The sequence below is a fragment of the Canis aureus genome, chromosome 33, assembly GCF_053574225.1.
Source record: "Canis aureus isolate CA01 chromosome 33, VMU_Caureus_v.1.0, whole genome shotgun sequence".
Classification (NCBI taxonomy): domain Eukaryota; kingdom Metazoa; phylum Chordata; class Mammalia; order Carnivora; family Canidae; genus Canis; species Canis aureus.
This window is the reverse complement of record NC_135643.1, coordinates 2,207,899-2,221,563: the sequence shown is the minus strand read 5'-3', so window position 1 is coordinate 2,221,563 and position 13,665 is coordinate 2,207,899. Positions and strand designations below refer to the sequence as shown.

At 38.3% G+C, this 13,665-nt stretch overlaps 1 long non-coding RNA gene across 2 annotated transcripts in view; it reads right to left on the bottom strand.

Annotated features, from left to right (window-relative positions):
- Nucleotides 1–13,665, bottom strand: part of LOC144304131 (uncharacterized) — a 138,936-nt gene that overhangs the window by 56,442 nt on the left and 68,829 nt on the right. For both annotated transcript variants that reach the window (XR_013371096.1, XR_013371097.1), the window contains exon 4: nt 9,044–9,138. This is a non-coding gene — a long non-coding RNA (uncharacterized LOC144304131). The remainder of the gene's footprint in view (nt 1–9,043; nt 9,139–13,665) is intronic.

Here is a 13,665-nt window from a genome sequence, read left to right as displayed (position 1 = left end):
AAAAAAGTCAAATATTCCAAAATTAAGGAACAGGAAAAAGGGTAGCTTTTTAGTCAGAGGAAATGCACATTTGGGAAAAGAGCAGGCCCTTTGGTATGGCAGGAGCAAATAATACAAATAGAGGTGTGAAAAGAAGTAATGTTGAAGAAATCACTGAACTCAGACCCCAAAGGCCTTTATGGGCATGCTATGGAGCTTGGGTGTGATCTCATACACATGGGTGAAATAGGCTGTGGCTTATGTGCAGCTTAAGGCAGGCTAGGTATTAATCTTCCTTTCTCTTCTATCCAAAAATGTTTTTGAAACAGGGAAGGGCGAGATCCTGTTCAAAGCCATTGTTAAAGTTATTAACCAAGCAAGAACAAATGGCTGGAGATTTTAATTATTTATCTTGTTAAGAAATTATTTATATCACATAGTTGCTCACAACATAGACTATGAGTGTGCATTTGAGGTGAGACCTTTACAGTTGGTGGAAAGGCATTAAAGGGATTTCATAGGAGAAAGAAGTGATAAGATCACAGTATTTCTGTATTACCCTTTATGTAAGTCTTATAAATCATGTTTCCAAGGATGATTCTGGGCAAGGTGGTAAAGTTAAATTGGTCATGAGTCTCTTCTTCCAACACCAAACAGTAATAACTCTGAGAAATCATAACCTACTTCACCCTGCACTAGAGCTGACTTTCCTTGCTCTCAATTTTCTCCTTCCCTGTCTTACCCAGGAGCACCTAGGTTTCTCATCTATTTACACTTTGATAAGAGAAATCTTCCATTTTTAATAAATCTACTAGGCAATGATAGTTGCCTCTGCTCTGCAGAAGACCTCCACTTTGAAAAGGGCAACCACTCAGCTCAAAACAAGACATCTCTGATATTAGGATACCAGTCACCAAGGCTACCTTGTCAGGGAATATTATGCTGTAGAAGTGGGGTAGGCATAGCTGGGGGGCAGGTTGTCTTCCCTTGGGAACTCAAAAATCACCAATGACAATCATTGCCAGCCTTGGAGCTGTTGAGTGTTCATGTGCTCAGATAGTTTCTCTTCCTCCTGCAGACTCAGAGCCTGCTGGCCATCTCTGTGTATGAGTAGTAGGCTTTGAGCCAGTAAAATGCTGAAGAGTGCTATTTAGGCATTTACATGTGCCAGATGATGTGCTATTATGCATGGTGAATGATCCGATAAAATGTCCTCTGGAAGCCTCCAGAGGGGGCCATGATTGGATCAAGCAGTGGGTGGACAGGAAATGTGGAGGCAGTGGCTGTATAGAATGAGATAAATGACACACGCTAAAAGCTCTGATAAAAATACCCTCGTGGGAAAGGGCATTTGACCATATATTTCTCTTCTTTGCTATTCAAGAATGTGGAGTGGCAGATGGTGGGATTAAACTATATTTAGAAACCAGATCTTTAGAACTGATATACACTAAAGTGAAATTGAATGGTAAGTGATTGACATTCTTGAAAAACTCCTAACTTGCATGTCACTAAATTTTAAATAAACTTTTTTAAAAAGCCTCTTCTATTTAAGGCAAGGATAACACACAGCTACCTGGAGTCCCAAATCCATATTTTGTGGTTTTATTTGCCATATTTTGAACTCTAAATGGAAAAAGCCTTGAAATCCTGATGTATTATGACATTTGGGGATTTTTGAACTCCGTTTCTAAGTCACATAATGTAACACTATTAAGAATCATTCATCAAAGTAAAGGTACCCTAGGGACCAACTAAGGAGTGAATGGTCTCTTTACCATTAGTCGTGATTACTAGTATTTATTCTATTTTTAATTTTTTAACCCAACAGTGTTCCAAATAGTACCAGTTATCACTGAACTCAAAAAATAAGAAACTAAAAAAAATTGATTGCAAGCTTCTCTCTTGTTTGGCAAGAAATAAGCTTCAGACAGTTTATAAACAAGGTTGTCTTTTAATGCATGAAGTATGGTAGCTTTTGAAGGGGGATGCAAAGATGGTTATATTGGTTAGCTTACTGGTTCATCCTAGTCTGCCTGTCCCTGTGTAGTTCTAGTAACGAATCTAATTTCAGGTGTGTATGTGAAACCTCTTTTTTTTTTTTTTTGTACTACACTTAGATTTTGCATCTTTCCAGATCTGTCCAGCTCCACTCCAACCTTGTTCAATGGCCACTGCCACAGTAGCCTCAACTCCAAATACCACCACTTGTCTCAATCACTCCCAGGCACGTCCTCCTCTTTGGTGCTATGATAGCCACAGCTATGACAGCTCCACTGCAAAGTTTGATTTAAGCTGGCCTATGGAAGTTCTGGGTTACCCAGCAAGTTCCTGAAGTGCCCAAATAACATAATCTGTATGTGGGTTAATTATTGTTCCATATGAAATTTTTTACTAAAAAAAGAAAAAGAAATAGAAAGAAAGGGGGATGCCTGGGTGGCTCAGTGGTTGAGTGTCTGCTTTCTGCTCAGGGCATGATCCTGGAGTCCCAGGATCAAGTCCTGCATCAGGCTCCATGTGAGGAGCCTGCTTCTTCCTCTGCCAATGCCCCTGCATTGGCAGACTCTCTCTGTGTCTCTCATGAATAAATAAATAAAATCTTTAAAAAAAATTTTTTTAAATAGAAAGAAAGGAAAACCAAAAATCAGACTGTTAACTATAGAGAACAAACCAATGGTTACCGGAGGGGAGGTGTGTGGGGGGTTGGGTGAATCAGTAATGAGGATTTAGGAGTTCAGCACCAGGTGTTATATGTAATGTTGAATCACTAAATTCTACACCTGAAATTAATATTACACTGTATGTTAACTAATTGGAATTTTAAAAAATACTTAATAGAAAAAGAGACAGAAAATGGAAGGGAGCTAACAAATTCAACATCCCTCTCCTGATCTACTACCAGAAGTTTCCAAGACCCAGTGGCACCCTTCATATGAACTTCTCAGAGATGTCCGTTGTGTCCAAGCAACCTTTGTGTGTTTTATGAAGTTATAGTTTGCTTCATAATGTATCATAATGAATTATATTTCTTTCCCTATTGTCCTGCTTCACTTCCAGCCATATATTTGTGTGTAAGGTTTGCCTCAGACTGTTTTTTTTTTTTCCAGACTGTTTCTTAGGGCTAAGGCATTTATATTTTCTGTGTTCACCTTAAGTTTGAACTAAATACAATTTACTAATGAAGTTATTTTGGTTATCACCTTTTTAATCACTTCAAGATAGAAATGGAGAGGATACCCAGTGCATAATTAGGGAAGGGATAGTTCAAATCCCTTGGGTATTTAGATCTTGGTTAAAGCCAGTACATCTCCAAAGGCACTGATTTTCAAATCCTAAATGTGATTGGTAGCTTGAGTGCAGTGTTGTCTTCCAGGATGCAATATGGTCCATCCATTTGAAATGTAGCCACTATTGGTTTCCTCCCACAAATTAAGAGCAGAGGCCTCATTTAGGGAAGCCCTGTGGGAGGCTGATAAATTTGAATGGAAGAAAATATAACTTTATTTGCCCTTCTTTCACAAATGTATGCCTGTTATCAAGAGGTACAGTTTCAATTTCAGTATAGGAAATGTCAATAGATACAACCCACATAAAAGTTCTTTGGAGTCCTCAATACTTTATAAGAATGTAACAGAATCCTGAGACCAAGTAATAAATATCTCCAGAGCCCAGCACAATCTAGGACAAAGTTCAGTAGCAGAGACTTCTGGTGCCTGTGTCACAGCCCCTTAGTGCATCCTAGTTAACCACTGTTTTACAGTGCTTTATAATTTGCAAATAGCTGATAAAGAGGCAGATATATTAAGTTACTATACATCACTATGATTGTATATAATTAAGTGTTTTTCTTATAAATTAAAGAAACCTTTACTTTGGGAAATTAGCACTTTAACATTTGTATTTCTAACCTCCTCTATTGTAAGACTTCAGTGTTCTTGATGCTTTTATTTCCCCATACATGTGCCACACTTGAGCTCCATGGCACACTGAACTAAAAGAGCTTATGTATTATATCCATATTGAAAATTTTGGTGTTTGGAGAGCAATGCATAGAACTATTACTCAGACCGGCATTTGAGATTCCAGTTGTACTTATGGATATATTTTTAAATACTTATATATCTTCTCAACACAAATATTCTCCCCCTTATAATTAGGTTAAAAGAATGGTATTTCAATATTTAATATGAATAATGCCTAATTCTTATCTTCTCCTTTAAAAAATTTTTATCTAACATAAGTGAAGTCAATAGCACTAAAATTTTACAGCAATAAAGTAGACCACATACTGAAACCATTGGCATATTAATCTGGCTAAGATGTGGGAACCTAAGAATATGCCGTATTAATTTTATCTAGCTGGATGCTTTCTAAAAATTGTCACTAGAATGTAGCATTTTCACTTAATTCAAACTTTGTGTTAGAGATACTTATGTTTGTTAACACAAAAAATTTTAATTAGTTTATGATATGGCCTGATTAACAACTGGAAAACTATATCACACCTGGAAAACCAGTTTCATTCAGTGGAAATTGGGCACTGGGTTGGTCTGTCCATCTGTCTGTTTCTCTCTCTCTCTCTCTCTCTCTCTCTCTCTCACACACACACACACACACACACTCAATCACTCATACACATGCCTTCCTTAAAGAGTTCTAACATAGAATGCAGATTCTTCCTATTTCTTTTTTTAGTATTTTTAATTGAAGTTTGATTTGCCAACATATAACACCCAGTGCTCATCCCATTGAGTGCCCCCCTCAGTGCCTTCCTATTTCAACACAAATTTATACCTTCTCTCACCCAAAACAAGTCATAAAGTCAATGCGTGTTTATATACATGTAGGCACCCAAGTTGAGTTTTTGTTTCCTTTTGTTCAGTTTTATTAAGCATCTACTATATTCTTTATGGATACAACAAACAAGAGACACACACTCTGTTATGTTAGAACTTAACAGTATAGTTCGCTACTATCTAGCAAATATAATGTACCTTTAATTTGTATGGCTACCTCCTCACTAAACTTCTCAAAGGCAAGAACTCATACTTTTCCTTTGTTTCCCAATAAGCTTCTTGGTGTCCCAGTAGTGCGTCAAGTTGCTTTCAACTACAAATATCAGAGATACTGATCTAAAAGTGACAAATATTTGGAGTGTACTTTTCTCAAGTAATAAGAAATCCAGAAGTAGCTGGTTGCAATGCTGGTTTGGAAGCTCAAGAATGTCATTGAGAACTACAGAGTTTTCTGTCTTTTCTACCATCCTCTGATGTCCATCAGAGCTATTAGTCAGAGCTATGAAATGACTGCAGTTATCTTCACATGACAAAGTCAAAAGTAGAAAAGAAGGTTCAGGTTCCCTTCACTGGCCTCTTTCCTTTATCAGTTAAGATATAATTTCCCAAAAACTGCCTTATGTCTCCTTGGCCATAACTGGGTCACTTAGCCATCTATAGCTAGTAGCCCAGGAGGCTGGATAACTGAGTATTGATCTGATATATTCAGATTCAATTGAAAGAAGAAACAATAAGGAAAGTGGGTGCCTACTGGGCAGGCAACCAACAGTGTCTGCCAAAACAGGGTGTTAAATAAAGGCCCTGCATAGTCAAAACCAGACTAGAACAGAGGATGGGATAGTGATATGGATGGTAAATATGCTTAAGATGATAGGAGTCAAGTCAAAGAGTATGACCATATCCAGGTTCCCAAATCCTAAATGAGTCGTGTACATTTGAAAATTTGGGGGAGGTTTCATAAGATAATAGCAATAATGACAAGTACCTGAGGGAGTCTATAGGGATGGCTGAAGATCCTGTCTGTACAGGGTAGAACCAGGACATTGTCACGGAGTTTCATGACAAATTTGGAGGTCTTCTGGGAGAATAGGCAGGTTCTTCTCAATTGGATGACCAAGAAATTAGTATCTCCAGATTTTAATTAGAGGAAGAAACTATGGAAGTAGCCTATTTGCTGTGAAGTTTAAAGGAAAGTTTACAGGGAAAATGGGAGTTACACCTGGCACTGGGAGTGGTTGAAAGAACAATGTCAAAAAGAAGATGTGGCTTGGAGGGTGGGGAAGAGAAGTAGGCAGGAAGGAAACTGGGATAAACACATGGGCAAAAATCAATTTCCTGTAAGTTACCTACTCCAGATCCTGGCAGAAATTCAAGAGAATGAGAAATCAAGATAAAGAGGAAGCTTATAGTTGAATGTAACCAGCTCTGTAAGTTATGACTCTCTAGTGTAAGTAAACCAACCTTAACTATTTTTTTTTAAAAGAAGGACGATATTGAACAGACTCTAAGGTTAAGAAGGCAGCTGGGCCTCAGAAAGTGACAGGAATCTAAGTCTGGTAAACTGCCAGAAATGTCCCATCTCTGTTTCTTTGTATTCAGATAATTTTTGTCTGCTCTCCTAGGCTATTGATAGAATACAGCCACCCCACACTTAAGCCTACGAGTTACATTTCTATCCAGTCACTAACATGCTGACTTAATTCCATGTCCTTGGAGGGCATCTGATTGATCCTTTTTGGATTAGATGAGGTCTACCCAACCTCAACTAATGCTAGGGAGACACAATTATGTAACATAAATATGGCTTCCAGGATCTCATCCCTAAACTGGGAAGAAGAGACAGTTTCAAGAGAAAAGGGGATCATTATATGCTGTGAAGATATCCCAGCTATTTATTACAATGCTGAAGCCAGAAATAGTATAATTGGTATGGTTCTTGTCTCCAAGTACAGCTCTAGTGTATCCTATCCTCACATTGGATTTCATGTTTAGTTCAGTTTGTCCACGTGGGTGATCTAGAAAGAGAAATAGAACATGGAAAGGCAAGTCCAACTCCCACAAGTTTGTCATCTATGTTATATAGAAGACATGTTTTAGTAGAAGAGGCAGGGTAGGGGTTGGAAGGAAGGGAAGAACTTCATAGACATCAAGAGCAGAGATGATATTGTTTTCTTCACCAAAAAAGATATATAACTGAGCAGTCTTCCTGTGACAGAAAAAGACTATGTGGATCTTATCTCAAGGATCAAAAAATATGATAAAGGCTGAAACTGGTGTTTTGGAAGAGGCCAAGAGTGGACTCCATAATTCTAAAGGTATCTTTTGTAAGTACCATAGGAAAAAATAGCTTTTATTTTTTTTAATGTTTTTAAATTTTGTAAAAATTTTAAATTCAGTTAGCCAACATATAACATCATTAGTTTCAGATATAGAGTTCAATAATTCATCAGTTGCATACAACTAACTTTAAATTTATTTTTAAAAGATAAAACACCTTGGAAGAGGTCCTCTAGATCTGGTAAAATAGCATAAAACAGTGGGGGCGGGGGGTGGGCAGCCTGGGTGGCTCAGCAGTTTAGCACCACCTTCAGCCCAGGTCCTGGAGACCCAGGATCAAGTCCCATGTTGGCCTCCCTTCATGGAGCCTGCTTCTCCCTCTGCCTGTGTCTCTGCCTCTCTCTCTCAATCTCTCTCTCTCTCTCTGTCTCTCATGAATAAATAAATAAAATCTTTTTTAAAAATAGCACAAAACAGTGGGAAGAATCCTGAATTTGAAATGAGTATGCCAGACTTAGAATTCTAGCTGCACAACTTGTGTTACTGTGAGCAAGTACTTATTTTTTTTTTCATAAAGAAGTTAATGACAGATTAACATCTTTCTGACTTATAACTTTACATGGTTGTGGGAATCAATTTAATTAGAATAATGCAGGTGGGAAACAGGTGAACTCAATGCAAATGTTAGTATTGATGCAGAAATTGAAGGAGAAATATTCATATAATGGATGAAAGGGGAAGGCTCTCCTGTTAGCTAATAGTCACTCCTATAGCAACTGAATCCATTGGGGGTTGGAGAAATGGAGCTAGATGCTGAGTACTGAAGGTGCAGAGCCAGTCTTATTCAGGCTACATAACAGCTCTGAAATTTTCCTTTATAAGAAATACATTCTTTGATTATCAAGCAGGCCTCTTTGCAGGATTTTTGGAAGCACAAAACCAGGTAGAAACATTTGCAAACTTGAGTGGTAGATATGGGGCCAACTTGGTCAAAGTCTAAGGACCTCACAGAGCAGCCTGTTGGTTTTGGGTATAGAGAATTCTGTCCCAAAGACTGGACTTTGAGGGTCGATGAAAGGAGCAGAAAAGCCCTTACTCAGTGTCCCTGAACCCACTGTGCTCGGAAGTCTGTGTTGGGAGGGTGATGTTCTAGAAATAAGTGTTTGGGGACTTTTTGTTTGGGTGTATTTGATCTAGAGGTCAGCAGGGTCACAAAAAGAACATCTAAACACCAAGAGGCTTGCATTCTGCAAGAAATAGTCTTGCAGGAAATCTGCTTGGTAGTTTCAACTCTGGTAGAAGCTGGTTGGTTTCATCAGGCAAGCCCTTTGAGTCTTCTCAGGATCAAGCTACCCACCCTTCTTAAGTTTTTATTTTGTATTTATAGTCAAGAATATAGGATCCTGGATTAAAAGGTGAGACATTTAGGGCAGACAGAGCTTGAACTGTTGAACTTTTCAGGCCAACTGAACATCCCTGCAGCTCTCTGATTAGTCCAGCAGCCAGAAATATTGTCCTCTCTGAGAGTATTCAGTTAAAATAAGTGCCATAGGGCCACATCACAAAATTCCTCAGAAAGCTCTTACCCCAGCCCCTGCCATCTTAGCTCCCTTCCAAGACCCCAAGCAGCAGGGGCATGGGTGATAAATACTGTACACACCAAGATGGTTGCTGAGTGATCTAAACACTGGACAGGGAGGACTCATAAATGCTATCATACCTTGTTTATTTCAAAAGAGGAAAGAGTCAGGAAGGATTAAAGCAGAAGAATTGGGGAAGAATGAATATTATGTTTAGAATAAAGTTTTTAAAAACCACTGCGAACCAAAAGGGGAATCCCACTCTTTTTGCATGGATCTACTTCCTCTTTTACATATTTGGGAGGACGGTATAATTAGCTAAGGACACTGAGCAACCTCAGGAAAGCATTTGGAAGTCCCCTCTGGCCCCCATTTCAAAAGGAGGCTCTTAATTTGGCTCAAAGTTCTTACCACAAATGTGCTGAATCAGGCCCTGGATGCCTTCTGTCTGCCAGCAGGAATGGGACTCTTGGAGGTACCCGTTAGCAGGAAGCCTAATTCACTTTCTGGTAAGAAAAATAAAGGGAATGACCCTAAATTTTGGAGTATACAAGCATGCTTAGATTATGGTCTGTCAAGTGCTAGTCATACATTTGAACTTCTGCCTCAATCATTGCCATCTCTTTGCCAATCAAGGGGGTATATCCTCATAAACATAAATGTGTTAAGCATCAAAAAGGAGATGCAGTGAGAGTCAGACCAAACATTCCTAAAAGAAATCTTGTTTAAATAACTATCTAAACATTCAAACTTACATTAACATAACATAACCTTAGTTTCTATCTGATATCATCACTCTGAGTATTGTCTGTCTGCTCAGAGACTTGTGGAGAACAGAAAAGAAACACATTCACTTCCAATCTAGTGGTAAATTAGAGTAAATTTCACAGATTGGGAAAGTGTGTGAAGAAAAATTGATTGGTAGTACCAAGGCAAGGAAACAGCCTTAGTGGATTTACATAAACATGGTGGTAGGCATGTGGACCCATGCAAACATGAAAGTGTGCGTCTATGAGCAGGTGTATATCCCTAATATAAGGACAGAAGCCCCTGTCCCACCTGGAAGAAAAAGATATATCATTTGGGGTAACGAACTTAACTACTAATTAACCAGGGTGTAATTATGAAAATGGTAGCAAGAGATCATAATTGCCCGCTGGGGTAACTGATATCATACTTTTGCTCATATTATGCATTCCTGATTGTTTTGTATTATCTATATTAAGTTTACTTGTGGGTTGCTCTAGGAATGACATTTTTAATGAGCCCATCTCCATAGATGACTGTAGGTCAGGCCACCCTAGTGGTCATCCAAACTTTTTGCCCATCATGGCCATAATGCCCACCTTGTTAAGAGGGTTAAATGTGGCCAGTTGGCCTCTGCTCTTCTGGGATTCTATCATCCCCATTGCTTTCAGGGAGCCTAATTCCATAATCACTTCCCTTACTGCCAGTTCCAGGCCACAGAGTATAGTTTTTCATCAATGCTAGTGCCCTCTCACCAGAGCATTCATTAACATCTTGTTAAACAGTGTCCTATAGGCTCTACTGAGGTCCATGATTAGCTCTCATAGAGTAGATTGTGGTCAAGTCTTATGCAGTAGATCCATGTTAGCATGATCCCTTCCTCAATAGTCTATCTAGGCAATTCTGGCATCTCTACTTCATTCAACATGGGCCATCACTAATACTAAGCTTCCAAAAGCCACCCCAGCACTATTAATCAGGGTCCTTTCCAAGGATCTAAGTCCTATATCAAGGGAGAATGCCCTCATTATGACCAACTTTTTCTTATCTGGATTCATAGTTCTCCCCCAAGCAGGCCCAGCACCCTCAGGATCCATTCCAAGGTAGGATTTTCTAGTTCCAGACTGAATGTTAGCCAAGTCTTTCAACTCATTTGACATCTCCCATATATTTTGACAGATCCAGCACTTACTCAGGAGGATTCTGCTAAGTTTTGACCCCCTAATCATAGGTCTAGTGGACAGGAGATTAAGTGGGGGTACAGATGCTGAAGAAAGCATGTGACTTACTAGACACGTGTCTCATTTGAGGTTTCTGCATAATATTCAAGGAAGAGAGGGAGCTCTGCCTTCTAAGAAGGGATGAGAGAAGTATTTCTGCAAACCCAGAGGGCTCAGAGGATCAGGAGATTCAAATATCTCAAGTCCATCTCCCCAGATATCACTATTCCAAATCTCAAGGTCTTACTTCTCTTCTATTAGGGCCAGAACTTTGGTGTAGGATTTTTTTTTTTTTTTTTTTTTTTTTACCAGGCTGGAAATTCAGCCTTCTCTGAAGTTCTGTCTGTTAGGGATCCCTGGGTGGCGCAGTGGTTTGGCGCCTGCCTTTAGCCCAGGGTGCGATCCTGGAGACCCGGGATCGAATCCCACGTCGGGCTCTCAGTGCATGGAGCCTGCTTCTCCCTCTGCCTATGTCTCTGCCTCTCTCTCTCTGTGACTATCATAAATAAATAAAAATTTAAAAAAATTCTTTAAAAAAAAAAAAAGACTAGAGTGAGACAAATGAAGCACCTAAGGTACAAAATTTAAGGAAGTTCTTATTCTCAGGGTCATTGAGACATTGGCCTTGCACTGGAAGAACCACAAATTAGAGTGTGTCCTAAGATTTCGTGCCCTAGGCGCTTCATTTGTTTCATGCTAGCCCTGGCCCTGTTCAGCCTTTCATCTGCAGAAGATAGGGAGTCTTTTATTTTAATTTTTTAACATTGAAGTATAATTGACATACAATATTATATTAGTTACAGGTGTCCAACATAGTGACTTGACACATATATATTATAAGATGCTTACCATGGTAAGTGTAGCTGTCACCTGTCACCACGTAAAATTATGATGTATTATTGACTATATTCCCCACGCAGTGTATTACATCCCTGTGATTTTTAAATTTTGTAATTGGAAATTTGTACCTCTTAATTCCCTTCACCTATTTGGCCCCTCTTCCTCACCCCTCTGGAAACCACCAGGTTGTTCTCTGTATTTACGAGTTGGTTTCTGTTTTGTTTTTTAGATTCCACACATAAGTATAATCATTCAGTATTTATCTTACTCTGACTTATTTCACTCAGCATAATAACTGCTGTCTATACATATTGCAAATGGCAAGATGTCATTCTTTTTTATGGCTGAATAATATTATATTGTGTATATATATATGAAGATATACATATGGATACATATATCTTCATCTTCTTCATTCATCTTCTTCATTCATGTATCAAAAGACATTTAGGTTGCTTCCATATTATGGCTATTGTAAATAATACTTCAATAAACATAAGGGTGCATATTTTTTTTTCAAATTAGTGTTTTTATTTTCTTTGGGTGAATATCCAAAATGGAATTGCTGGATTGCATGGTAGTTCTGTTAATTTTTTGAGGAACTTCCATACTGTTTTCCACAGTGGCTGCACCAATTTGAATTCCCACCAATAGTGTACAAAGGTTCCTTTTTCACCACATCCTTGGCAACACGTGTTATTTCTTATCTTTTTTTTTTCTTTTTAATACTCGCCATTCTGACATATGTGAGATGATATCTCATTGTGGGTATTTTTAAAGATTTTATTTATTTATTCATGAGAGACACACACACACAGAGGCAGAGACACAGGCAGAGGGAGAAGCAGGCTCCATGCAGGGAGCCTGATGTGGGACTCAATCCCAGCAATCCAGGATCACACCCTCAGCCAAAGGCAGATGCTCAACAGCTGAGCCACCCAGGCATCCCTCTCTGTGGTTTTAATTTGCATTTACCTGATGATTAATGATGTTGAGCATCTTTTCATTTGTCTGATAGCCATCTATATGTCTTCTTTGGAAAAATGTCTATTCAGATTCTCTGCTCATTTTTAATCAGATTGTTGGGATTTTTTTATGTTAAGCTGTATGAGTTCTTTATATACTTTGGATGTTAACCCCTTAACAGATATATATCATTTGAAAATATCTTCTCCCATTTAGTTGGTTGCACTTGATTTTGTTGATGGTTTCCTTCAATGTGAAAAAGCTATTTAGTTTGATATAATCTTAATTATTTACTTTTTCTTCTGTTGCCCTTGCCTGAAGAGACAGATCCAAAAAATATTGCTAAGACCAATGTCCAAGAGCTTACTGCCTATGTTTTCTTTTAGGAATTTTATGAATTCAGGTCTCACATTCAGGTATTTAATCCCTTTTGAGTTTATTTTTGTATGTGGTATAAGAAAGCAGTCTAGTTTTATTCTATGTCAGGCAGCTATCCGATTTCCCCAGAACCATTTGTAAAGAGACCATCTTTTCCCCATTATATATTCTTGCCTCCTTTTTCATAGATTAATTGACAATATAAGTATGGCTTTAATTCTGGGCTCTTTATTCAGTTTCATTGAACTGTCTATTTTTGTGCCAATACCACAGTGTTTTGATTACTACAGCTTTGTAGTATAGTTTGAAACCTGGAATTATGATACCTCCAATTTCATTCTTTTTTCTCAAGCTTGCTTTGGTTCTTCAAGGTTATTTGTAGTTCTTCACAAATTTTAGGATTATTTCTTCTAGTTCTGTGAAAATTGCTATTGGTATTATGGTAGAGATTGGATTAAATATGTAAATTGCTTTGGATAGTATGGTCATTTTATTTTATTTTTTTAAAGATTTTATTTATTTATTCATGATAGACATAGAGAGAGAGAGAGAGATGCAGAGACACAGGCAGAGGGAGAAGCAGGCTCCATGCAGGGAGCCTGATGTGGGACTCAATCCCGGAACTCCAGGATCATGTCCTGGGCCGAAGGCAGGTGCTAAATTGCTGAGCCTCCCAAGGATCCCCTAGTATGGTCATTTTAACAATATTAATTCTTCCAATCAATGAGCATGGTATGTCATTCCATTTATCTGTGTCATCTTCAATTTCTTTCACTAATGCCTTATTTTTAATGGAATGATATCTTTTTTTTTTTTTTTAGTTTTTTTGGGGGGAGGGGGTTTGTATATTTTTTTTATTGGAGTTCAATTTGCCAACATATA